We start from the raw sequence: 26,316 nt of genomic DNA, 5'->3' as shown, positions 1-26,316 counted from the left end.
CCCCTGAAATGGATACATAGCAGAAGTGATATGTGGGGAGGGGCACCCAAATTTCTGCCTTCCATTTGGCCCTGCTCCCTCCCCAAGGGAGGAATGTTTGGTGTGGGAGTGGTGAGCTGGGTAATGGCTGCCGCGTCCTCCAGGTTCAGGTTGGTGTAGTCCTCCGTGCCTGGGAACCACTGGGTACTGGTGGCCATGGTGACCGTGTAGGACGGCATGGCCTGCTCCGATGTGCGCACAGCCACAAGGAGTGGAGCTGCCCCCCACTGTGCCAGCTAGGGACTGAGTGCACGGGTGGGCCCCCCAGCAAGCGCCTCCTTAGACATAGCTCCTCCCTGCACCCTGAGCTACACCCCCACCACAGCACACAGCCACTAGCTACCCCCTCCCTGCTTGCTCCCTGAGCTACACCCCTCTCTGCACAAAACCCCTCGCTATCCCTCTGCCAGCACCCTGAGCTACTCCCCTGCTTGCACACAGAGCCTAACTATCCCCTGCCTGGATCCTGAACAGTTTTCAAACTTTTTGAGCTGAGCCCTCCTTTGAGTTATAATTTTTGGTCTCTCTCCCCTCTTCTCCTCCCTCCCTCCTCCCCCCCCCCCCCCCATCTGCAAAAAAGCAAGAGTTTTCAAGTGCCTAAGTAGCCCCTGGAATCATGGTTAAAATTGCGCCCCCTCCTCCCCCACCTGAAATGGCACCCCTGTGATGTTCTTAAACATTTTTTTGCTGTCAGGTTTAGTGTCTTGCTAGTTGCTCTTCAGATTCTTTTTTGGCCTTTAAACTTTTAAACTTGACTTGCCAGAGTTTATTCTCCTTTCTGTTTACCTCAGTTGGATTTGACTTCCAATTTTTAAAGGATTTCTTTTTGCCTCTAGCTGTCTGTTTTTTACTCAGTTGTTTAGCCATGGTGGCATTTTTTTGGTCGTCTGACTAGTTTTAGGGCTTGGGGGGGGTGTGTGTCTAGTTTAGTTTGAGCCTCCATTATGGTGTTTTTAAATAGTTTCAGTGCAGTTTGCAGGCATTTCACTCTTGTGACGGTTTCTTTTGATTTCTGTTTAATTAGCTTCCTCATTTTTGTGTAGTTCCCTGTTTTGAAGTTAAATGCTGCTATGGTGGATTTCTCTAGTATTTTCCTCCCTACCAGGATGTTAAATGTAATTACCTTATGGTTGCTGTTACTGAGGAGTCTGCCACTTGGACCAGATCCTGTGCTCCACTTAGTACTAAATCAAGAGTTGCCTTTCCTCTGGTAGGTTCCAGGACTATCTGTTTCAAGAAGCAGTCATTTATGGTATCTAGATATTTTATCTCTGCATCCTGTCCTGAGGTGACATGTACCCAGTCAGTATGGGGATAGTTGAAATTCCCCATTATCATTGTGTTTTCTGGTAGCCTCTCTAATCTCCCTGAGCATTTTACCGTCTCTGTCAGCATTCAATCCATTTTTTTCCATTTGGGAAAAAAAAAGATTAGAACAATGTGACGTTGATACATATGGCCTAAAACGAAACAATTCAAGGCTATTTGATCTAGACTTTGCTGACGACATCGCTCTTATCAGTGAAGATGCCAACAGACTACAAAAATGCACAAACCAAGTAAAAGAAGTAACGGAGAGGATAGGTTTGAGATACAAAGCAAAGAAATGTAAAGTCATGTTAATGGGGACTATAGGGATAGAAATCAAAATTGAAGAGAAGCTGGAGAAGGTGGACAGTTTTATGTATCTTGGAAGTATCATCCGTCAAGATGGTATTACTTCTGAGGAGATAATAAGAATTGGGAAGGCAAACGCTGCATTTGGAAGACTCAAAAACATCTCCCTCAAGACAAAACTGAGCATGTACAAAGCAATTATCATCACCATCACAACGTATAGCAGTGAGACATGGCAACTTACCAAGAAAGATATGCAAAAGCTGGATGCATTTAATCACAAATGTCTGAGAAGAATATTGGAGAATAATATATAAAGATAGGAAGACGAATGAATATTACGTTTCACATTGATTATCAGGAAGTTTCTGTGATGCCTGTTATATCAATATCCTCATTTAATACCAGGCACTCAAGTTCATCCTTCTTAGTATATACACTTCTTGCATTTGTATATAAGCACTTACAAAATTTGTCAATGTTTAGTTGTCTGCCTTCATGTAATGTAATTAAATGGGACTATGTTTTTGTTTGACTCTTTCTCTTAAGTTCTGAACTGTACTTTATCAGCTTCTGTCTCCTGTCTTTAACTCATTAAAATTTGAAGGCTTGTCGATACAGCATATTTTTATTTAAATGATTATAGTAAGTTTAGGCCTTAATATAGGTTTTCCTAATTTCAAATTTAATTTTAAACACGTTTATTTTTTAAAGAAAAATGTATTTCAGTACACACAATCCAATTAAAATTGAATGTTATTCTTCTTCGAGTGCTTGTTCATGTCCATTCCATAGTGGGTGTATGTGCTCGCCACATGCACCGGTGCCGGATGCTTTTCACTTAGCGGTATCTGTAAGGGACTGGCTCTGGCGACCTTTGGAGTGGTGCCCGTATGGCTTGGTATAAGGGGCGCCGCTCACTGCCCCCTCCCTCAGTTCCTTCTTACCACCAGTGATGGTGCTTTAACATCTTCTTGGTTTGGCAAGCCTTCTCTTTCTCAATCAGCTGATATCTATTTATAGGGAAAAGGTCATAAGTTATTAGTTTCCCTTAATGTAGTTAGTTATTCTCGGATGGGACTCAGACTAGGGATGGAGCATGCCCTGGTCCCCAGGCTTCAAACCTTGCGATCACCGTAAAAAACGGATACCCATCAGCGACCCTCATAGTAATTGTCTGAGGTGCCTGGGCAAGACCCATATCAGCAACAAGTCTCTTATCTGTAAAGGGATCAAACCTTGGACCAAAAAGGAGCGATACATATGTCTCTGGGCGCTCCTGATGGAATCAGCACTGACACTGGCACTGGAGCTGTCCAGGTTGGACTCTGCTCTCAGTACTGCTGTGTTGGTATGGAGCTCTCCACCAGTGCTGTCTTCGGGCCGACGCTGATCCCCCCTCTCCGGCACTGTCCAGAAGGCAAAGAAAGGCTGGGAGGTTATGATCTCCTACATCCTGTAAAGGGAAGGAGAGGGCCGGAGGGGAGCAAGGACCCGAGAAGGGCAGCTCCTCACCCACAAGCAGGAGTCAGGCCCCGGCTCAGGTTGAGTGAGTTAGCCCATCCCAAGACGCGCCTGCCACGCCTGACAGCGACGTGGGTGTCCAGCACCTGGACATGCCATCAATGCCTCAGGCGGCGCAGGACATGTTAGTCTTACCGGTGCTGCTCACACTTGCCAGGGTGGTGTCCCGTTCTAAGGGCAAACCGCCCTGGGACCTTTCCAGCGGCCCCCATCTGTGTTGCCCTGTTCCTCTCCTCAGGAAGTGTCTCGCCAGTGGTCACCCTCACGGAGCTGCCAGACCTCGGTCATGGGGAGGCAGACCTGTCAAAGCCCCCACCTGTCTCGGGGCACCATTCACCAGGCTTGAGACACAGATTGCTGGTGACTTGGCGCAAACCCATGGAGGTGCGTCTGCCCCTACAGCCCCAGTATTGGAATCGACCTAGTGTTCAGCGCCGCTCCAGGAGCCTCGTTGCTGGAGCGCTGGTATGGATTGCCGTCAGGTCAGCGTTCCCCACCTCAGTGGTCGACTCGCTCCTGCTCCGCGGACTGGCACCGCTGAAGAAGCACAAGGTGTAGGTCACCTGGCTGCCATTGACAATCTGCCAAATGCCATCGGTCTCCGGGAGCTCAGCACAGGGACTTGTCACCCTCGGACAGATCCATGTTGCAGCACTGGGATCAGTAGCATCACTACTGGAATGAACAGTTGGCACCATCCTGGTCTCCCAGAAGCAGTCCCTCCTCTTCAGATTCCAGTACTGAGCAGGAGTCCATACCAGCGGGCCAGGGCCCCGCATCGGGGTACCTACGCTACCGGTGGCGCAGCCGTTGCACCGGGCTTCCCCATGGTACTCCCAGAATCCTTGGGGTTTCTGCAGCCCTCACATGGGTTCAGGTCAGACTCGAGGGCCTCGGACAAGCCATCAGCCACTGTCTCCTGCCTGCCCCAGGATGCAGAGGGCTCTGGGGAGAAGCTCCTCCTCCCCCCCCACCCCCCTCGATTCACCCAGCTCCTATGGAGGAACCAGTCGAGCAGCCTGTGGAGGCGTCAGTTCCTTCAGTGCCTGCTTCCTTCTCGTCCTTGCCTGACGAGGCGATTACAGGACTCCCTCATCCAGTCCCGCAGGATGATGCTAAGGCCCGTCAGGAGCCATTAAAGAGGATCGCCTTGAACTTGGAGCTTCATGCTGAGCAGCTGGAAGAACCCTCGGACTCACTATCCGATGTCCTCAGCTCAGCAGCCCCAGCCAGGGTGGCATTGCCCTTACATGAGGGGGTGGCAAAGATCACCAAGTCCTTATTGCAGACTCCCTCATCACTGCCTCCATCTCCAAAAGGGCAGAGTGAAAGTATTATGTGCCCGCTAAGGGATATGAATACCTTTATGTGCACCCTGCCCCAAGCTCCCTGGTGGTCTCGGCCGTTAATGAATGGGAAAGGCAGGGCCAGCCTGCAGCGACCCGCAAGAATAAAGACTTGAAGAGGCTCAATTTATTTGGGAGGGAAATTTATTCTTGAGCCTACAGCTGCGAGTGGCCAATTACCAGGCCCTGCTTGGCTGCTATGATTTCTACATGTGGCAGTCCATGGCCAAGTTCGGGGATTTGCTGCCTGAGGACCCCAAGAAGGAGTTCTATGCAGTCCTTGAAGAGGGCAAAGTGGTAGTCAGAGCGGCCCTCCACATGGCTTCAGATGTGGCGGACTCTGTGGCCAGAACCATGGCCTTGGCATCTCCATGAGGAGGGTATCCTGGCTGCAGTCTTCGGGCCTGTTGACGGAAGTCCAACAGTGAATACAGGACCTTCCGTTTGATGGCCAAGCTCTGTTTGTCGAACAAACAGACACAAAACTGCATGGGCTCAAGGACTCCTGGCCGACCTTACAGACCCTGGACCAGTACACCCTGCGCCCACAGCATTTCCAGGGCTCTGGGAGCCAACCCAGGTCGGAGCCTGCCTGTAAAAAGGGCAGAGGCTACAGATGCCTGCAAAGTTACCAGCCAGTGCCCTCTGCCCAGTCAACCTCCACCCACAACCATCCGGGTGGTAAGTGGGCATTTTGAGGGTGTTCCCGAGGGCGACCTACCAGCTTGTTTCCCGGATCGTGTTTCTTTGCATTTCTCCAACCACCTGTCTCCTTTCCTCCCTCTATGGGCTTCTATAACTTTGGACCGCTGGATCTTCAGCGCCGTGGCCCAGGGTTATACCCTCCAGTTTCTTTCTGTTCCTCCCTCCCACCCCTGTTCCCCGTCCCTCTTCAGAGACCCTTCTCACGAGCAACTGCTCGCCCAAGAGGTTCAGAGGCTTCTGCAAGTGGGGGCCATGGAGGAAATCCCTCAGGAGTACAGGGGCAAGGGATTCTACTCCTGGTACTTTCTGATCCCCAAAGCCAAAGGGAGTCTGAGACCCATTCTGGACGTGTGAGATCTCAATAAACATCTCAAGAAGTTAAAGTTCCGCTGGGCCTCCATCATTCCCGCGCTGGTATGCCTCTATTTGAAAGACGTTTACTTCCACATATCGATATTCCAAGGACACAGGCTATTCCTGCATTTCACGGTTGGCCCTGCTCACTACCAGCTTGTGATGCACCTGTTCGGCCTGGCTACAGTCCTGAGGGTGTTTACCAAATGCATGGTGGTGGCGGCCTACCTCAGGCGTCGAGGTATCCAGGTTTACCTGTACCTCGATGACTGGCTTATCAAGGGCCACTCCACGTCTCAAGTCCTGTGTGACGTCTTGGTGCTGCAGATCACATGCCGTGTCCTGGGCCTGTTGATAAACAAGTCAAAATCAACGTTCGTCGCGGTTCAAAGGATAGAATTAATCAGCGTGGTTCCTGACTTCACCCGTGCTAGAGTGTTTCTGCCGCAGAACAGGTTCAAGATGATGGTGAGTCTCATTGCCAGCGTCTCCATATGTCCCCTAACCATGACCTGGGTCTGCCTCATGTTCTTGGGCCACATGGCGGCGTGCACTTACGTTGTTTGTCATGCGAGGCTCAGGCTGCAACCCCTCCAGTGGTGGCTGTCAACAGTCTACATCCCGTCACGATTCCACCAAAAGTACTTAACTTCCCTGCAGTGGTGGGCCGATCCGAGGACAGTCCTGGAAGGAGTTCCATTCAAGAGTCCTCAGTCCTCGTTTTCTCTGTCGGAGGCCTCTGACCTTGGCTGGGGAGCATATCTCGGCACGTTGTGGACACAAGGGATGTGGTCCCCAGAGGAGCTGACATTGCACATAAACGTCCGGGAGCAGAGGGCAATCCCCCTAGCCTGCGGGGTCTTTCTGCTGCACCTTTCCGGTCTAAGTGTGCAGGTACTCTCGGACAGCACGGCCTCGATGTTTACATCAACAAGCAAGGGGGGGGCCCTGCTCTTTGGCTTTCAGGAAGCATTCCATTTGTGGGTCTTTTGCATCCAGCACAACATCCATCTCAAGGCATTGCACCTCCCTGGTGTCCGGAATGCGCTTGTGGATCGCCTCAGCAGGTCCTTCTCTCCCGACAAGTGGTTCCTCCGACCGGAGGTTGTCCAGATACTTTTCTGATGGTGGGGAGATCCCCGAGTGGACCTGTTCGCCACCAGACAGAACAGGAAGTGCCAGCAGTTCTGCTGTCTCCAGGGCTTAGGCAACAACACACTCTCTGATGCCCCCCTTCTGTTGTGGGAAGGGGATCTAATGTACACATTGCCGCTGATTCTGCTAGCTAGCAGGGTCCTAACAAAAGTCAAAAGAGAAGAGGTGAGAGTCATCGTGATCGCCCTGGGGTGGCCTCGCCAGCACTGGTTTGGCACACTCATGGACCTGGCCGTGGCTCCCTCATGGCTGCTGCCTAGCCGTCCAGATTTCCTCTCTCAAGACCACAGTCTGCTCCTGCACCCAAACCTTCCCTCTCTCCACCTCACGACTTGGTTGCTGAGTGGCTGAACCTGGCGGAAAGGGCCTGCTCCAGACAGGTACAGCAGATCCTTTTGGAAAGCAGAAAACCCTCCACCATGGCAACTTACTTGGCAAAGTGGAGGCGGTTCTCCTGCTGGGCAGAAATGCGTGGCATCTCCACGACACAGTCGTTTGTACAGTCCATCCTCGATTACTTGCTCCACCTTAAGCAGCGAGGCCTCGCATTTTTCTCCATCAAGGTGCACTTGGCAGCCATATTGGCTTTGCACCAGCAGGTTCAGGGCAAATTGGTGTGCCCACATGACATGTCTCTCTGGTTCCTGAAAGGACTAGAATGGCTCTTCCTACCTGTTCAGGACCTGATTCCACAATGGCACCTCAGCCTCGTCCTCTCGAGGATCACAGGGCCTCCCTTTGAGTCACTGACCTCTTGCTCCTTGTCACATCTGTCATGGAAGGTAGCTTTTCTTGTAGCCATTACTTTGGCGAGGTGAGGTTCCGAGATTAAAACTCTCACTTTGGAACCCCCATACACGGTTTTCTACAAGGACAAGGTCCAGCTGCGACCCCACCCGGCGTTCCAGCCTAAGGTGGTGACTCACTTCCATGTTAACCAGGATATCTTTCTCCTGGTTCTCTGTCTGAAGCGGCACTGAATTGTGGCGGAGAGGCAGCTGCACACCTTGAATGTCTGGCACGCCCTGACCTTCTACCTGGAGCACACCAAGGCCTTCTGCAAGTTCACCCAACTCTTTATTGCGACAGTGGACCGGATGAAAGGTTTACCGGTGTTCTTGCAGAGGATCTCTAATTGGATCACATAGTGCATCCGGATCTATTATGAGTTGGCATTGACTGACTCACCACCTATACTAAAGGCCCAGTTGACCAGGGCACAAGCGCCCTCGGCAGCCTTCCTATTGCATGTCCCCACCCACGACATCTGCAGTGCCCCAACGTGGTCATCGGTACACGTTCACGACACGTTACACCATTAACCAGCAGCACAGAGATGATGCTGGATTCGGTAGAGCTGTGTTCCAATAGACACATCCATGAACTCCTACCCGCCTCTGGTGGCACTGCTTGGGAGTCAACTACAATGGAATGGACATGAGCAAGCACTCGAAGAAGAAAAGACAGTTACCTGGTTCATAACTGGTGTTCTTCAAAATGTGTTGCTCATGTCCATTCCATGACCCGTCCTCCTTCCCCACTGTTGGAGTTTCCGGCAAGAAGGAACTGAAGGTCAGGGGGAGCCAGGGTGCCCCTTATACCACGCCATACGGGCACCACTCCATAGGGTGCCAGAGCTGGTCCTTACTGCTGAGGGGAAAACTTCCGGCACTGGTGCATGTGGCGAGCAGACACCACTACAATGGAATGGACATGACCAACACATCTCAAAGAACACCAGTTACAAAACCGGTAACTCTCATGTTCTTTAATCTACCCCGAGAAGTAGTTTCCAGCTAATTTCCTGTTTCAACCCCCCATGGACCCAGTATTGTTTCAAAAGTAACCAAGACACTGAATCCATCCAAAGCAGGAGGAAAAAAACATCCCTGGGAAAAACATTTTTTCTTTTGGATCTAAGGCGAGAAAGCTCATTAATTTGGTACTTTTTATATGGGTGTACTGCAGTCAGGAGTGGGAGCATTCTAGCAACAGCAGGCTATAGAAAAATGCATAGATTAAAAAAAAATTTAATGCACAAACAACAAAGGTAAATGTACAGGCACTATGCTTTCCACAGAAGAGTGAGAGGGGTTTGTTTTGCTAGAATAGCTGGTTGAAGCTGCTTTCTCCAGATGTCCTGTTGGTTTTACCAGAACAATTTTGACAAAATCTATTGAATTCAACTTCTTGATGTGTAAAGATAAAATCCCTATTCTACACAAATCTTTTCTGATTTTCTGATTCAAATCTGACTTCAACACCTGGAGGTTCTTCACTAAATCCTAAATTCTAGTCTTTAAATACATACACTAGATAAGCATTCTGGGGGAACGAAAACTGCACATCCCTTCTTGATGCAGGAAAGATACATATCCAGCTCTTAGTCTGACAACAAAAGGTGGTAATATATCTGTTTATTTCTTTATTCTGTATAGTGCTGTACTAATCTCTGATTAATCTTAGATTAAATCATTTAAATTGAGCCTGTTACTTCAACAGTCTCGAGTCGTTAACTCAGACACGCAACAAGTTTGACCAACATAAATGCTTTTAACACACTTTTAAAAAAACAAAACAAAACTGCACACAGCGTCAGCCAGCCTTCTAGGCAGACATTCGTATGGAATTAAAATACATTGTACAATTCCTGCTTCTCAAGGAAACTATAGAAATATGTACGGCATGTAAAAACCTGTATATTCATATGTACTGATCTAATTGTTGTCATATCACTAATTCCTTTCTATACAATTTAAGACTTTTTGTAAAAGCTGCCTAAAAGCTAGCTTAAGAACAAAAATAATTTAAAAAAATTGTGGGCTTTTAAACTTTTTTTTTTTTTAAAGTACACTTCCTCCAGGGAGGGGAGGATGCTGAAGCAAAAAATGGTGTTCCTTCAAACCTGAATTTCCACAGTTGAAAAGAGCTCTTGCACTTTTAAAGATTCTTGTAGACTCTCCTGAAAACAGTACTGTACTCTGTGCTTGGAGTCTTCGAGGACAGTTGGACCCACAGGCACGAGAACTTGAATTAGCCCTGCTGCCTCTCCTTGTGACCATGAAGAATATTTCTAGACTTTGTGGAGACCACCCACAGAAATAGGTCTCTCTGGAAAATAATAGTGATTATTTACTATGTCTTTTTCAACTGGTCCATTTTTGGCTATGTAAAAGTTTTCAGAGGTCTTGCCTGTTGTCCTGTTTCCCAAAGCCACTAAGGTTAATGGTGCTGCCATCTCAGCTGTGATTGAACCAGCGTTCTCTGGAGGTATAGTGTAACTATCTCCCTTCATAAATTCAGAGCTTTCAGAGGTGTGTGTGTGTGTGTGTGTGAGAGAGAGAGAATTGTACTTTCCAACATGAACAATTTTTTGATTTGGCATTGAATGTCTTGGGCCTTTCAGCATTTTTGAACTAGTTCTGTATGCTTGTCAACCACAGCATGGCCTCAGGGTTCTCTTGTTGAGTGATAGCAAAAAAAGCTTTGGCAATGAGCCAAAAAGATGACTTCTTTAAGTAAAATTTTGTATCGGAGGACCAACATAAAATGATCATCTTCTTCGAGTAGTGTCCACATGTGCTCCACTGTAGGTGTGTCTCTGTCCCTGCGCCTCTGATTGGTGCTCTTTGGTAGCAGTGCCCGTTTGGCCTGCACATACATACTCCCGCTCTTGTGCTCTTCCTCGAGGCTAACTAGTGCTGCCCTGGGGAACCACCCTCAGTTCCTTCTCAGCTGCCTCTGACTTGAGATGGAGTGAATAGCAGTCCACTTTCTCTTACCCTCAGAGTTTAGAATTCGGTTTTGTTCTGTAGCTTCTATTAGAGTTTCTCTTTGATTTTCATAGTCGTATAGGTTTTCTGTTAGTTTTCTTTCCCCTGTTTAAAAACCAACAACAAAAATCCCCCTCTGAGGATTACCCCCAGAAAGGGTTATTCCTGGATCCCCCGGGTTTAAAAGGTGCCTTTCCTGCGGGGAGGCAATACTGGTTACAGAGAGATGCTCCCGCTACGTCCAGTGCCTCTAAGAGGCTCACATTCCACAAAAGTGTACCACCTTCTTCGAGTTGTGTCCCTGCGGGTGCTCCACTTTAGGTGTCGATGCGCCCCTGTGCTTGTAGCCGGAGATTTATGGTAGCAGTGCCCGGTTAGGTCGCACATGCGCTGTCCCTGTCTTGCTCTGCTTCAGGTGGTTAACTGATGCTGTGCGACCGAACCCCCCCGCCCCAGTTCCTTCTCTTCCACTGTTGGCTCAAGTTGGAGCACTCAGCAGCACCTTGTAGCGTAGAAATACCCTTTTTTCCATTAGTCTTAGTTTATAGTTAGAATAAGTTAGTATACTTAACCTTCCTACTTATCCCCGTCCCTTTAAATTTTTTTAAAAATTCTTCCTCATAGGACTCTAAGTTTCTGTTCTGCTCTATCGAAGCAGCATGATAACCCTACCACTCTCCATCTTAGAGAGAATACGCTCTCTAAAGGGCATGCCTGGCTGCCCAGGGTTCAAATGCTGCACTGTCTGCAGGCTCTCGATACCCCTTTCAGACAGGTACTCTCAGTGCGTCAAGTGTCTCAGTGAGGCACATATACCTCAGAAGTGCTTGCACTCTCACAACTTGAAAGCCTGCACCAGAAAGGTAAGAGATCTTCAGCTAAAACTTCTCCTCATGGAAAAATCTCTTTGCCTGGCCTCTGAGCCTGAGGTACGCATCCCTCCCGGCCAGAAATTGTCAACTGCCTTGATCTCAACAACGCGGAACGGCCCTCAAGTGTCTGCCAGAACTTGCCTACGACTCCTAGGCCACATGGCCACCATGACCTTCATCCGACATGCAAGACTACACAGGCAGTGTCTACAAGCCTGGCTCCGGACAAATTACGTCGCACACAAGCACAGCATAAACAAGCTCATCACTATGCCCAGTACAGTCAAGGATTCCCTTTTATGGTGGACCAATCCAGACAACGTCAGCAGGGGGATGCCATTCCGACAGAATCCACCATTACTCACCATCATCACGAACGCATCCCTCCTAGGTTCAGGGGGCACATCTGCAAACACACTTCATACAGGGCCAATGGTCTATGGCGGAGTCCCATCTTTGTATCAACCTGCTGGAACTAAGAGCGGTTTGAAACAGCTGTTTTCACTTCCTACCACTAATCAAAACCAAAATGGTACAGATTCTCACGGGCAGTGTATGTTCTACATACACAGACGAGGGGGAGCACTATCGCACTCCCTATATGTAGAAGCCATGTGTCTTTGGCAATGGTGCATCAAACACAACATCCATGTTACAACATCATACCTACCTGGCTGCCAGAACATCATAACAGATACCCTGAGCAGGAAGTTTTATCAAGACCATGAATGGGAGCTGAATATGCGGGTAATCCTAGATAGTTTTCGGATGTGAGGGTTCCCAACAATAGACCTCTTTACAACCACACAAATCTCCAAATGCCCCCGTTCTGCTCCTGAGCAGGACTCAGTCAACACTCTCTGGGCGATGTCTTCCTCATCAAGTGGAATGTTACTTTCCTATAGGCCTTCTCTCCCAGCCCCCAGGAGTGATTTGACTCGTGGTGCCAATGCAAACAGACTACACCTGTGTCAGCCACCTTGCCTCTCATTTTAGATTACTTAGTGGAACGCAAACAAATGGGCCTTTTCCATGAGTTTGATTGGTGTACATTTGTCATCCATCACAACATTTCATCATAAAGTTGATGAATTTTCTGTTTTCATGCATCCGCTTCCTAAAGGGTTTCTTCAACTCCTATCCAGAAGTTAGGAACCCTTCCCTGCTATGGGACCTCAACTTAATCTTCCATGCCCTCACCGGGCCTCCTTTTGAGCCCATGGCTATAAGCTCATTACTACACCTCTCTATGAAGGTTGCATTCCTAGGGGCCATTACATCTGCCAGGAGGGTGGGGGAGCTAGCAGCTCTCCTGACAAACCCACATTATACAATCTTTTTCAAAGATAAAGTATCTCTCAGACCACATCCTAAGTTTTTACCTAAGGTTGTCTTATTTTTTCACCTTAATCAACTTATATACTTACTGACATTTTTTCCAAAACCACATACGAACAGGCGCTAATCTAGGCTATGCTCCTTGGATGTCTGCAGGGCTATAGCCTTTTACATTGATAGAACAAAATCTTTTCACAAGTCTCCAGAACTGTTGTTTCAATCACCAAATGATCAAAAGACGATGCCATTTCCAAACAGTGGCTATCCAAATGAATATCAGACTGTAGCAAATTGTGTTATCTCCAGCATGAATGACAACCCCCTACAGCAGAGGTGGGCAAACTACGGCCCGTGGGCCACATCTGGCCCGCGGGACCATCCTGCCCGGCCCTTGAGCTCTTGGCTGGGGAGGCTAGCACCCCCACCCCTTGAGCTACGCCACAATGCGGGCAGCAGGGCTGCGAGCTCCTGCTGCTCTGAGTGGCATGGTAAGGGGGCACCGGCACACGCGTGGTGGTGTAGGGGTTGGCTAGGGAGTCCTGGGGGGCAGTCAGGGGACAGGGAGTGGTTGGATGGGGCAGAGGTTCTGGGGCAGTTGGGGACAGGGAATGGGGGGTTGGATGGGAGTCCTGGGTGGCCTGGCAGGGGGCAGTCAGGGTACAGGGTGCGGGGGGGGTTGAATGGGGGTGGGATCCGGGGGGGATGGTTTGGGGCGGGGGGTCCTGGGAGGGGGCGGTCAGGGGACAAGGAGCTGGGGGGTTGGATGGGTTGAGGGTTCTGAGGGGGGCAGTTAGGGGGCAGATAGGGGGCGGGGACCAGACTGTTTGGGGGGCACAGCCTTCCCTACCTGGCCCTCCATACAGTTTTGCACCCCGATGTGGCCCTTGGGTCAAAAAGTTTGCCCACCCCAATACCGAGCACATCTCGATCCCTAAGATCACCGCTGGCACCAGGGCATTCACTTCCAGTCTCCTTGTCGCCTCCACCGCTTTCTAGCAAGGTTTCACATGGTGACCAAGGTGATATCCTCTCACTACCCTCACATCATGGCCCATCTCTATCCCAACCAGGGCCTCCCTAGTCACACACTCAGTTGGAGTCTCAACCTTCTTGGTATGACCACCTGTGGGTACTGCTGCCAATGCCCTTCCCCTCTGCCCCAGTGGCTGTTTTGGGGTCAGTGGGCAGCCTACAGGCACTATGGTTCTTGGGCACCTAGTGTCTCCTACCGAGAGTCAGTAAGACGATCTCCTTCAGTTTCTGTGTCCAGAGTCCCAGAACCTCAAGAGGAGCAGAAGGCCAGACTAGAAAAGGAGGTTACACCACCGACCAATATCTCCTTCTCCTCTCCAGGCAAGGTGGTGATACTCCGTCCACCTTCCATGGCTCACGATTTTAAGCTCTTTCAGGATCTCACAAAAAGGGTGACAGGCACACTGCAGATTCCCCTAGAGGAGGTCAAAGATACCCACCACAAGATGCTATGTATATTGCACACGTTCTTCTCACTAAGAATTATCCTCCCTGTTAACAAGGCGCTTCTGGGTCCTGCTAAGGTCATTTGGCAAACGCCAGCTTCTAACACGCCAGCATGCAAAAGGGCAGATAAAAAGTATTATGCACCTTCCAAGGATGCGGAATTCCTCTTTTAATGCCTGCCACGTAATTCCATCGTGGTGGACGCTGTGAAATCCCGTGGCCGACAGCATCATAGTAGAGCCACCCTTTATGACAGAGACTGGAAAATACTTGATTTATTTGATAGGAAAGCATACTCCATGGCAACTTTGCAATTCAGCAACGTGAATTACTAGGCCTTTTTGGTGAAGTATGACCACATGAACTTTGCCAAATTTCATGCATCTATTGACTGCTTGCCAGAAGCACAACAGGAACAGTTTCAGACCATCATACATGAGGAACGCTGAGTGGCAAGAACAGCTCGCCAGACTGCACTAGATGATGTGGATACAGCGAGCCGCTCTTTATCGATGGCAGTGGTGATGCATTGGGAATTGTGATTACACCTCTCAGGACTGCCAGAAGAAGTACAGATGATGGTCAAAGACCTCTCTTTTGAGGGCTCTAAACTGTTTCCAGGCAAGACCCAGAGCCAGCCGCTGAGGGTGGCCCGCCAAAGAGAGCACTGTGGGCAGGGTTTGCCTGAGTCCCACCAGACCTGCCGAGAGCCAGCTGGGAGAGGGTGGAGGGACCCTAGCTGCAGGGGGCAGTTGGACAATTACCAGCCAGGTGACTCTCCGGAAAAGGGGTTCCCATCCTTCCCCTTGCTCCACTGCCGTGTGCAGCCACTGCTGCTCCTGTTTTCCCCGCCTACCCCAGAGCCACCCCTGGCCATGCTGCTCTGGACAGGGAGCATCCTGTCTGCTGTGCGGGGGGGAATGGGGGAAGGCTGATTTTGGGGTGTCCCTCTTCCCCTGCCCATGTAGCCTGTCTCCACTGGGGTGGGGTGACAGGACGGGGATCTGTGGGTGCTGCTGCCTCTCTGGGTCTGGAGCTGCTGGCAGCTGCTTGTGTTGGAACAATCCTTCAGGCTTCTGATTGTGAGTATTTTCTTAGAGACAGCACACCACCCCCCCCCCCCCCCCCAATACACACAACACCAGTGTCCCTGCATCCAGGTCAGTTTCCCTACATGGGTGTAGGAGACGGACGCAGGGGTTGGGGCTCAGGAGGGAGGCAGGGTTTGGGGTGCAGGACGGGGCAGGGGTTAGGGTGAAGGGGACACTGCAGGGTTGGGGCGGGGGTTGGGGTGCAGGAGGGGGCACAGATTAGGATGAAGGCACAATACAGGGGCTAGGGCTGCTGGAGCAGGCAGGGGTTGGGATACAGGAGGGGGCAGGGATTAGGGTGAAGGGGGCACGGTGCAGGGGATAGAAGAGAAGGGATGCAGGGACTAGGGGCATAGGAGGGGAGTGCAGGGATTAGTGGTGAAAGGGTCACAGTGTAAGTGTTAGGACACAGGATGGGGGGAAGGGGTTAGGAGTGAAGGAGGTGTAGGATATATGGGATGCAGGAGGAGAGTGCAGGCATGAGGGGGCAGGTGTTAGGGGCGCAGGGGGCATAGTGCAGGGGTTAGGGGTGAAGGGAGAGTGTGGAGCCTGGGGAGCTCATGGGGGCCAGGGGCAATGGGGTGGGGGGGCACCACACCCACATTGGCACCAAAATGCAAGTTCGCCCAGGGTGCCATTTTCCCTAAGGCTGGCCCTGACAAGACCAACACATCACTTTACCCTCTTAAGGACTCCAGGACTGTACGACTCTTGCTAGGGATCTATACACAGGACAGAAAAGGAAATTCAGTCCTCAGTCATCCCATACATCCCGACTACCCCAGTATTCACCACTGCAGCATTACTATGAGCCACAGAGAAGGAGACCTAAGATTCAGAGACTTAAACCATTAGCCCCATAATCCCCGATATCCCAGACCTAGACTTGAAACAACAGTTTTGACGCGTGGGTTGAGGCCCTAAGAGACCACTCCCCACAATATAAGCTGCAACCTACAGATCTTCCACATCCCTTTGGATGCTGCCTAGCTCCTTTCTTCCAAAATTGGGAAAGCGTAGCTTCAGACAGATGGGTCCTGGAGATGATCTCTAGCTAGTATTCTATCCACTTCACCTCCCTCCCTCCTCTACACCCTCCCTGTCCCTTTTCAGGAACCTTTCTCACAAGAGTCTTTTAAGACAGGAAGTAGATCACCTGGTAAACCTAGGAGCCATAGAATCCTTTCTTGTCTATCTCAGAGGCAAAGGCTTTTATACCCGATACTTCCTGATCCCCAAGAAAAGTGGAGGGTGGAGACACATCCTAGATCTGAGAGCACTGAACAAATATGCGAAGGCACAAAAGTTCAAGATGGTCACACTAGTAGCAGTTATCCCATCTATAGAGCAGGGGGTTTGTTTCTTGGCCCTTGAGCTCCATAATGCCAACTTCCATATATCAATCCAGCCATCCCACAGATGATTCCTCAGGTGTACCTTTGATCAGGACCATTACCAGTACAGACTACTTCTCTTCGGCCTCTCACTGCACTCAGAGTATTCTCCAAAATCCTCTCCATAGTAGCAGCTCATCCACATAGCCTGGGGATCATGATTTACCCTTACTTGGATGACTGTCTCCTCAGAGCCCACTCCTTTGAAGATGTCCTATGGGCCATCCAGTTGACTGTGGATGTACGCTCGCATTTGGGCTTGCAAATAAATGCTCAAAAATCGACCTTGACTCCAGTATTGCGTTTGGAGTTCATAGGGGCTGATCTCGACTCAGTACAAGTGAGAGCACTCCTCCTGTGACACAGATTTCACACTCTGACCACTCTCATAAACACAGTTCAAGTCAGCCCACAAATGCCAGCCAGATATTGCCTCAAACTTCTCGGGCACATGGCGGAATTCATGTTTGTGAGCTCTCATGCTGGACTACACGTGAGGTGCCTGCGGGCATGGCTTAGGTCTGCCTACACACAGAGACAGATTAGACAAACCTGTCTTTATGCCTTCCAGAGTAAAACACTTCATGGAATGGTGGAAAGACCCTATGAATGTCTGTGCCAACCTCCCTCTCCCCCAACATTGCGTCTCACAACGGATACATCCCTAATAGGTTGGGATCTGAACAACCGCAAGGTTCAGGGCAAATGGTCCCGAATGGAGTCAACTCTCCATATCAACATCTTAGAAGTAAGAGCGGTCAGTAATGTTAGTGCTCATGTACTTCCACTAATCAGGGACGCTCTCACAAAAGTCATGACAGACAAACATAGTATGCATGTTTTATATCATCACGGGAGCGCCAGATCATCCTCCCTGTGCACAGAAGTGCTAAAACTATAGAATTGGTGCATTCACCATAATGTCCTCATATCAGCTACATACCTGCTAGGAGTACAGAATATAACAGTGGACAGCCTCAGCAGGAATTTCTCACATGACCACAAACGGGAAATGAACGCAACAGTACTCCGCTGCATATTCTGTCACTGGGGAACCCCCATGATAGACTTGTTTGGTACTTACCTGAACAGGAGGTGCTCATGCTATTGTTCCAGAGCCTGCCTTGGAAAACGCTCATTAGGGGATGCTTTCCTTCTTCCATGGGACACAGGCCTCCTATATGCTTTCCCTTGTTACCTCTGCTGCTGAAGGTCCTGATAAAAATAAAGAAGGAGAAAGCAAAAGTTGTACTGATTGTTCCCACCTGGCCTAATCCATAACTGACACAGCTAGTGACATGTCCTCCAATCTCTTGTTAGCTCATTCCTTACCTTCTTTCTCAGAACAATGGACAAACTTTCTATCCCAACTTACGGATCCTGTGGCCCAAGGCTTGGCTCCTTCATTATTCCGCCAGATAGAGAACTGCTGCTCTGAGGAGGTATAAGAAGTGTTCTTGCACAGTAGAAAATCAGTTACCCGTCGCATGGAAAAGGTTCCAGGTTTGGTGTATTTCCAAGCAAATTACCTCAATATCTTCCTCCCTCCCTGTCATGCTGGACTACGCACTAGGCTTCAAGAGGGCAGGACTATCTTTTGGCTTGCTCAAAGTACATCTTGCGGCCACAATGGCTTTCCACCAGCAGATAGAGGGGTACTTGGTTTTCACCCATCCAATGACAAAGAGATTTCTCAAGGGCATAGGAAACCTCTTTCCCCAATCCAGACACCCCTCTCTAACATGGGACCTGAATCAAACAGCCTGACTAGGCTGCTGTTTGAACCTATGGCCACCTGTTCCTTATGCATCTGTCAATGAAGACAGTATTCCTGGTAGCCATCACCGTGGCACGAAGAATAGGGGAAATAGCGGCATTAATGGCACACTCTTCCTTTATAATTTCCTTTAAAGACAAGGTTACTCTCAGACAATACCCAGAGTTCATCCCCAAGGTGACCCCGTCTTTTCACATGAACCAGCTTATTCACCTTCCTACCTTTTACCTAAAGCCTCACCATGATAACAGGTAGGCTATACTACATACACTGGATGTAAGGAGAGCCGTGGCCTTTTATTTGGATAAGACCAAGGCCTTTACAGAATCTCCCAACTTCTTCCTCTCAATTGCCGAAAGGTCAAAAGATGCAGGAATATCAGCCCAGAGACTCTCCAGATGGCTCTCAAACTGAATTAACTACTGCTGTCATACTTGTTCTTCGTTACCTCCGCCTGGAATCCCTAGGCATTCCACGAGATCAGTTTCCACCTCTATTGCATCCATTGAAAATGTTCCCATTTCAGAAATCTGCAGGGCAGCGACTTGGGCATGTGCTCATACTTTCGCAGAACACAATGTGGTTACTAGAGACTCTGCTTCCGATGTCAGGTTTGGTTTCACAGTATTGTAATCCATAAGGGACTCAGTTCTTAAGCCCCAACCCTCCTTCAGGGATACTGCTCGGAAGTCACCTACAATGGAGCACCCATAGGGACACTTCTCGAAGAAGAACCATCGTTACAGCACAAGGTGACTAACTTCCTCTTATTAAAAGTTTGAAAAATTTAGTTAAAGCCAAAAGGAATTGCATAAAAAAAGCACAATTAATGCATAATTTCTGATATAAGAAAATACTGTTTTCAAAAAACCATAAAATATCAGCACTTCAGTTTTCGTGTTTGAAATACAAATACTTAAAGTAGTTTTTTAAAAATCCAAAAAGTTCACTTGTAGCTGAAACCTACAGTCTCCTAGTTTTCTTAGATATGTATCTGAAATAAAAATATAAAGTTTTGTTTAACTGCTCTTTGGTATTGCGGTATAAACACTTAAAACCACATGCAGAACAATGCAAGTGCACAGTCTCCTGTGTGTAGTGCAGCCAGTCACTTAGGAATGGATGTTGCTGTATATAGGACAGATTGTAGCTGGTCACTAGTCACATTTGTTGTATACTAATTTAATATAGGTAATGTTGCTGCTGTGAATAATATTTAGCTCTTATAGTGCTTTATCTGTAGATTTCAAAGTATTTTATAAAGGAAGGTAGGTATCCTTACCCACATTTTACAGATTGGAAAACTAAGGCACGGAGATGAAGGGGAAGAGCTGGGAATAGAACTCAGTTTTTTTAACTCCCAGTAAAGCGTCCTAACCACTGGGTGATGCTGACTCTCATTAAGAAAAATACAAATTTTACTGTGAAAAGGAACTTAACTGTAACTGGACAATAGTTATCCAGAAGAGGTGTTTCTAGTGCAGTACTGCAGGGACCTTCTGTTATTGGCCCAATGCTTTTCAATATCTTTATCAATCATCTGTAAGAAAATATAAAATCATTGCTGGTAGAGTTTGCACTTGACATAAAAATTGGACTGGTAAATAATGATGGGGATAGGTCAGTTATACAGACTGACTTGGATCTCTTGTTAAAGTGGGTTTTTTTGAATAGGTGTTTTAACACTGAATGCAACATTATGCATCTAGGAACAAAGTATGACGGTCACTTTTATAAGATGGTGGTGGTGTGCGGGGTCTAGATCCTGAAAAACAGTGACAGTGAAAAGGAGTTAGGGGTAATGGCATATAATCAGTTTAATATGAGCTCTTATTTCGAGGCTTTAGCTAAGAGGGTAAAAGCTATTCTTGGATGCAAAAGCATGAGGATATTTAGAAGCAGTAGGGAGGGTTGTTATATGTGTGGATGGTATTATTGATACCATTATTGGAATACCATGTCGAACTCTATTGTCCACACTTCAAAAAAGATATTGAAAAATTATGTTAAGAAAAGAGCTAGGAGCCTGGATAACGAACAAGAGGAATTGGAATTGCTCGTTTTTTAGCATTAATTCATTCTAATCGATATTACTGAAACTTGGTGGGATGATTTGCATATTTGGAATATTAAAATAAATGTTTATAACCTATTTGGGAAGAATCAAGTGGGCAAAAGGGAAGGAGGAGTTGCACTCTGTCAAAATTGGCATTACCTGTTTCCGAGTCACTAATAACTCAGAAGAAAATGATGGGTTCTCCTGTCAGCGTAGGTAATCCACATCTCCAAGAGGTGGGAGCTATGTTGACTGAAGAATTCTTCCACTGACCTAGTGCTGTCTACACCGGGCATTAGGTTGGTATAGCTACATCTCTCGGGGATGTGGATTTTTCACGCCTCTGAGAGACGTAACTATGCCAATGCAAGTTTCTAGTGTAGACCGAGCCTCAAAGTGTCACAGCTAAATACAAGGTGGAATAGATTGTTTAGCATAAGTATTTCAGGGGACAATTTAAGCTAACTGGCCTGTTAACACCTCTCCAGTCATGTGAGAGTAGGGGGCAGGAGGCAGGTTTAGTGGGTTATAGATTGTTGTAATAAGCTATAAATCCATCTTGTCCATCTCAGTCCATGACATCTCAGTCCATGATGTTTATGCTAGCACTTTTGTCGATATAACTTACGTTACTCAGGAGTCTGAAAAAGTTCCACCGACAGAAGCGCCGGTGTGGACAGCTCTATGTTGGTGGGAGATGCTCTCCCACTTAAATAGCTACTGCTGTTCATTGGGGGTGGTTTAATTATGTCGACGGGAGAGTTCTCTCCCATTGGCATAGAGTGGCTACACGGGAAATCTTACAGTAGCGCAGCTGCAGCGGTACAGCTGTGCCGCTGTAAGGTCTCTAGTGGAGACATGGCCTTAGTGTCAAGCAGAATTTAAGCTCCCAGGTCCATCTTTTGAAGGTGGTGTGCAGCTTTTAGGTTTCCTTTTGAGAATGAGGACTGAGAGGTCAAATATAGAGTGATCACTTTGTGAAAAGTGTTCACCCACAGGTGAGAGGACGTTTTTGTCTTTTATCATTTTTCTGTGTGAATTCATTTGAGAGAGTAGTGATTGTCTGATTTTACCCACATAGATGATGATGGGGCATTTAGTGAACTGGATGAGGTACACCATGTTGATAGGCATGTGTTGGATCCTTGGATCTTGAGAGATGTGTGGAGCATGTTAAGCATCATAGAAGTGGAGCTATGTCTACCGGTTTTGCATCTGTTGTTCTGGTGCCACTTTCAGTTGGTGTGTCCTGGTTTTTGGGGATTTTGCTTCTGGTGGTGGGCTTGGTGAGGTTGGGAGGTTTGTTTGAATGCCAGAAGAGGGGGTTCGGGAAAATTTCTTGCAGGATGTGGTCCCCATTGAATATGGGTTATAATTGTTTGATACCCGGTATGGGTTCCACTGTCGGATAGTAGGGGACAACTAAAGGTGTGCGATCAGAGGGGGTTTTATTTCTGTCCCGAAGCAGGTTCTGTCGGGGTATTTGTGTGGCCTATTTCAATGATGTGATTTACTTCTCTGGTGGAGTGTTCTTGTTTGGTTAAGGCAGTTTTAAGTGTGTTAAGGTGTGTGTCCTGGACTTTCTCCTTGGAGCTTATTCTATGGTATTTGGCTGCCTGGCTATAGATAACCGCTTACTTGGTATGTTTACGGTGGTTATTGGATCTGTGAAGGTAGGTGTGGTGATTGGCTTTCTTAGATATAGTTGTCTGGAGGGTTCCATGGTTGAAGTTGATTGTGGTGTCTAGGAAGTTGATGCTAATGATAATGATAACTGGGAAGCAGTTGAGGCATGTAGTAAAGTATTCTTAAAAGCCCCAGTTCCACAACTGAGGAAGGAGGCTGTACTGGTTAAAAAATTGACCTGGTTTAAAGGGTAAGTGAAGGTAGCTATAAACAATTAAAAATAATATATAAGAAATGGACGTTGATACTAATGAATAAGGAGACGGTTTTGTCATGGAGGTCATGGATTCCACCTCCCATTCCACTAGTATTTCAGGAAGATGTTAAACAGCAGCTATTAAAGTTAGATTTTTTTTTCATTAGCAGGCCCAGATAATTTGCATCCAAGAGTTTTAAAAGAACTGTCTGAGGAGCTCTGGACTGTTAGTGTTGATTTTCAGTAAGTCCTGGAACACTGGGGGAGTTCCAGAAGACTGGAAGAAAGCTAATATTGTGCCAGTTTTTAAAAAGGGTGAACAGGATGACCTGGGTAACCAACGTCAGGACGACAGGCCTATATATGATCTCCGGCAAGATAATGGAGTGGCTGATACAGGACTTGATTCGTAAAGAATTAAAGGAGGGTAACTAATGCAAATTAGTATGGGTTAATAAGAAATATATCCTGTCTAGCTAGATATCTCTTTCTTTGGTGAGCTTATAAATGTGGTTGATAACGGTAATAGTGTTGACTGATGTTGATAAATTGGAGAGGGCTCAGAGAAGAGCCAGGAGCATGATGAAAGGATTGGAAAACACACCTTATAGAGATTGAGCTCCTTGAGTCTGTTTAATTTGACAAAGAGGTTAAAGAGTGTCTTGATTAAAATCTATAAGTATCTACCTTTGGAACAAATATTTAACGATGGGATCTTCAGTCTAGCCTAGCAGAGAATGGTGTAACATGATCCAATGACTGGAAGCTGAAGCTAGAGAAATTCAGACTGGAAATGGAGTGTAAATTTTTAACAGGGAGGGTAATTAACCATTGGAACAAATTAGCAAGGGTGGATTCTCCAGCATGGACAATTTTTAAATCCAGATTGGATGTTTTTCTAAAAAAATGCTCTAGGATTTATTTTGGGGAAGTTCTGTGGCCTGTTAAACAGGAAGTCAGAGTAGATAATCAAAATGGTCCCTTCTGTCCTTGGAATCTATGACTCTGAATGATTAGAGGTTTGGAAAACATGCCTAATAGTGAGAGACTTAAAAAGATCAGTTTATTTAAGATTAAGAGGTGACTTGGTCATGGTCTCCAAGTACTTCCCTGGAAGAGATTTTTGATAGTGGATAGCTCTTTAGTCTAGCGGAAAGGCATAATGAGATGCAATGGTTGGAAGATGAATTTAGGCAAATTCATACTAGAAATAAGATGCAAATTTTTAATAGTGAGGGTAAGTAACTATTGGATCAATTTCCTGGGGATGTGGTGGATCCTCCATCGCTTGAAATCATATCAAGACTGGATATCTTTCTAAAAGATATGCATGCTATAGCTCAAACTGAAGTTATAGATTTTATCCAGAAATTATTGGATGAGGCTCTTTGTCCTGGTTTTTCTTCTGCAGGAGGTCAGCCTAGATGATCAAAGTAGACCCTTAGGGCCTTAAAATCTGTGAAATTAACTTGGCATTCTATTGAGAGCCAATGTAATGCTCAGAACACAAGGATGTTGTGTGCTGGGCAACTGGTATTGCTCAGGATGACAGCTGGTGCATTTTGGATCAGCTGAAATGTTTTTTGTTTGTGTGTCTTTATGTACTCATTCTAAAGTATAGAGAATTGCAGTAACTTAGCCTAGAAATCAAACTAGCATAGATCGCTGTGGTCTGGTCATCGCTAGGAAAGTAGGGGGCACCACCTGCTTGGCAGTTTCAGGTGGAAATTTGTTATTTATTTGAGCGAAACAGCTTGGGAGTACTAAAATTCTCTCTGTATTGACAGACTGCCTCAGCAGTGGATGATGAAATTATGGTGGCTAGCACTTCAAAATTGTTTTCTTTCCCCACCAAGGTAACCTCAGCTTTATTTTTAGCTAGCTACTTTTTCATCTACTTGCTGATCTTTGCCAGACATTGATATAGTTGGGTCATAGCACTACCAGCAGTGCAAGTGAGAGAGACATCAAACTGATTGACATTTGACACTGTGATATCTCACTAGGTTCTCCAGTAGCCTGATACAGATATTGAACAGGATGGATGTAGGAATAGAGCTCTGAGGGACTCCACAGATGAGCAGATTGGTATGAGGGAAGTTGCCCATTGTGTGAGAGCCAAAAGGAAGGATTTCATCTGGCTTAGTACTTTCCTGGTCTTCCTCATCCATGAACACGTGGTCATCCATTTTCATGACTAATGAAACTTCGATTCCATGTTCTAAACCAGGGGTGGGCATATTTTGGCCTGGGGGCCACATCCAGCCCTTCAGATGTTTTAATCTGGCCCTCAAACTCTCGCTGGAGAGCGGGGTCCGGGGCTTGCCCCGCTCCACATGTGCCATGGCTCTGCATGGCTACTGGAAGCAGCGGCATGTCCCCACTTAGGCTTCTACATGTATGGGCATCCGGGGGCTCTGCACATTGCCCCCGCCCCAAGCGCTGTCCCCGCAGTTCTCATTGGCTGGGAACTGTGGCCAATGGGAGCTGCAGGGGCAGCGCCTGTGGACAGGGAAGCACGCAGAGCCGCTTGGCTGTGCCTCCGTGTAGGAGCCAGAGTGGGGACATGCCACTGCTTCCGGTAGCTGCTTAAGGTAATAGCTGCCAGGAGCCTGCATCCCTGGCCCCCCCGCGCCCCAACCCTGATCCCCCTCCCAATGTCTGAACACCTCGGTCCCAGCCTGGAGTACCCTTCTGCACCCCCAACCCCTCATTCCCAGTCCCACCCCAGAGCCTGCACACCTAGCTGGAGCCCCCTCCAACCTGCTGCCCCAGCCCAGAGCCCCCTCTTGCATCCTGAACTCCTCATTTCTAGCTCCACCCCAGAGCCCGCGCCCCCAGCTGGTGCTCTCACCCCCTCTTGCACCCCAATCCCCAATTTCGTGAGCATTCATGGCCCACCATACAGTTTCCATATCCAGATGTGGCTGTCGGTCCAAAAAGTTTGCCCATTTCTGTCCTAAACTGAAACCTGATGGGAGAAGTGCCCAGTATCTTGGTGGTGGATACTTGTATTCGAATGCTGCTCTTTTGCCTGTGTAGTCCTCTGTGTTCTGCTCTGTAGATAAGCGGTATTACATTAAAAGCATGTGCTTCGTATTTAATTTTGTAAAATAATGATCTTACTTATATGTTTTTGTTCTGTAAAACTATTATAAATTCCTAAATATCCTTGTAAGTTACATGTAATTGTAAAGTGAGGATTTTTTTTGGTGGTCTTCCCTTTTTCATATGCTAAATTGCACCGTCTGTTTCTAAGTGTATTGGCAGCGGAGAATCTCCCTGCAAACAAAAAGTTTTACGGTAAACATTTTTTTTCCCCACTGTTGATGGCTTTGGTACGATCAAATTAAAATCTTTCATTTTAAATGGATCAAGGTTTTTATGTAATGCAACTTTGTAGTTGATCTAAAAATGGGAAGTCCTGGATTCTTTTGCTTTAATCTACGTACAGTATTGATTTAATTATGCTTAGTGTAGGATGAATTGTTAAAAGCAGAAGCTTGGTTTTTTCCACTTCCAGGGCTAGAGACACTCTGGGTTAACTCTTGCCAAAAGGAGGCAAAATTGACCCACAACAGCTTTGCATGGAGGTCCATGGGTTCAGCGCAACATAAAAAGTGAAAGACCTGACAGAGAGGTGTAGCTGGGGGTTCAGCTCCTCTAATAAGCAGCTTGAATTAGTGGGACGCCAATGGATCCCTAGTTAAGTTTAAAGCTGCCTCTCCCTGGCAAGTGTGGGCCGTGGAAACACCATCTCTCTTCATGGGCGCAAATTTTGCCTTTTTTTTTTTTTTTTTTTAACTCTGCTCCCACAATCCTGCAGGCTCTGCTGGGGCAGTGAGGTGTAGCCTGTGCTAGCCAGAATGAATTTGAATAATAAATGAATTAAATTTTTAACCAGGAGTGTTCCT

At 47.4% G+C, this 26,316-nt stretch overlaps 1 protein-coding gene across 4 annotated transcripts in view; it reads left to right on the top strand.

The window, feature by feature from the left end:
* LOC102939288 (pleckstrin homology domain interacting protein) overlaps positions 1–26,316 on the top strand; it is a 309,900-nt gene that overhangs the window by 26,734 nt on the left and 256,850 nt on the right. The window lies entirely within an intron of this gene.

Source organism: Chelonia mydas, chromosome 3 (assembly GCF_015237465.2).
Source record: "Chelonia mydas isolate rCheMyd1 chromosome 3, rCheMyd1.pri.v2, whole genome shotgun sequence".
NCBI classification, from domain to species: Eukaryota; Metazoa; Chordata; order Testudines; family Cheloniidae; genus Chelonia; species Chelonia mydas.
Note: the sequence above shows the minus strand (reverse complement) of the source record. Positions and strands in the feature narration are given on the sequence as shown.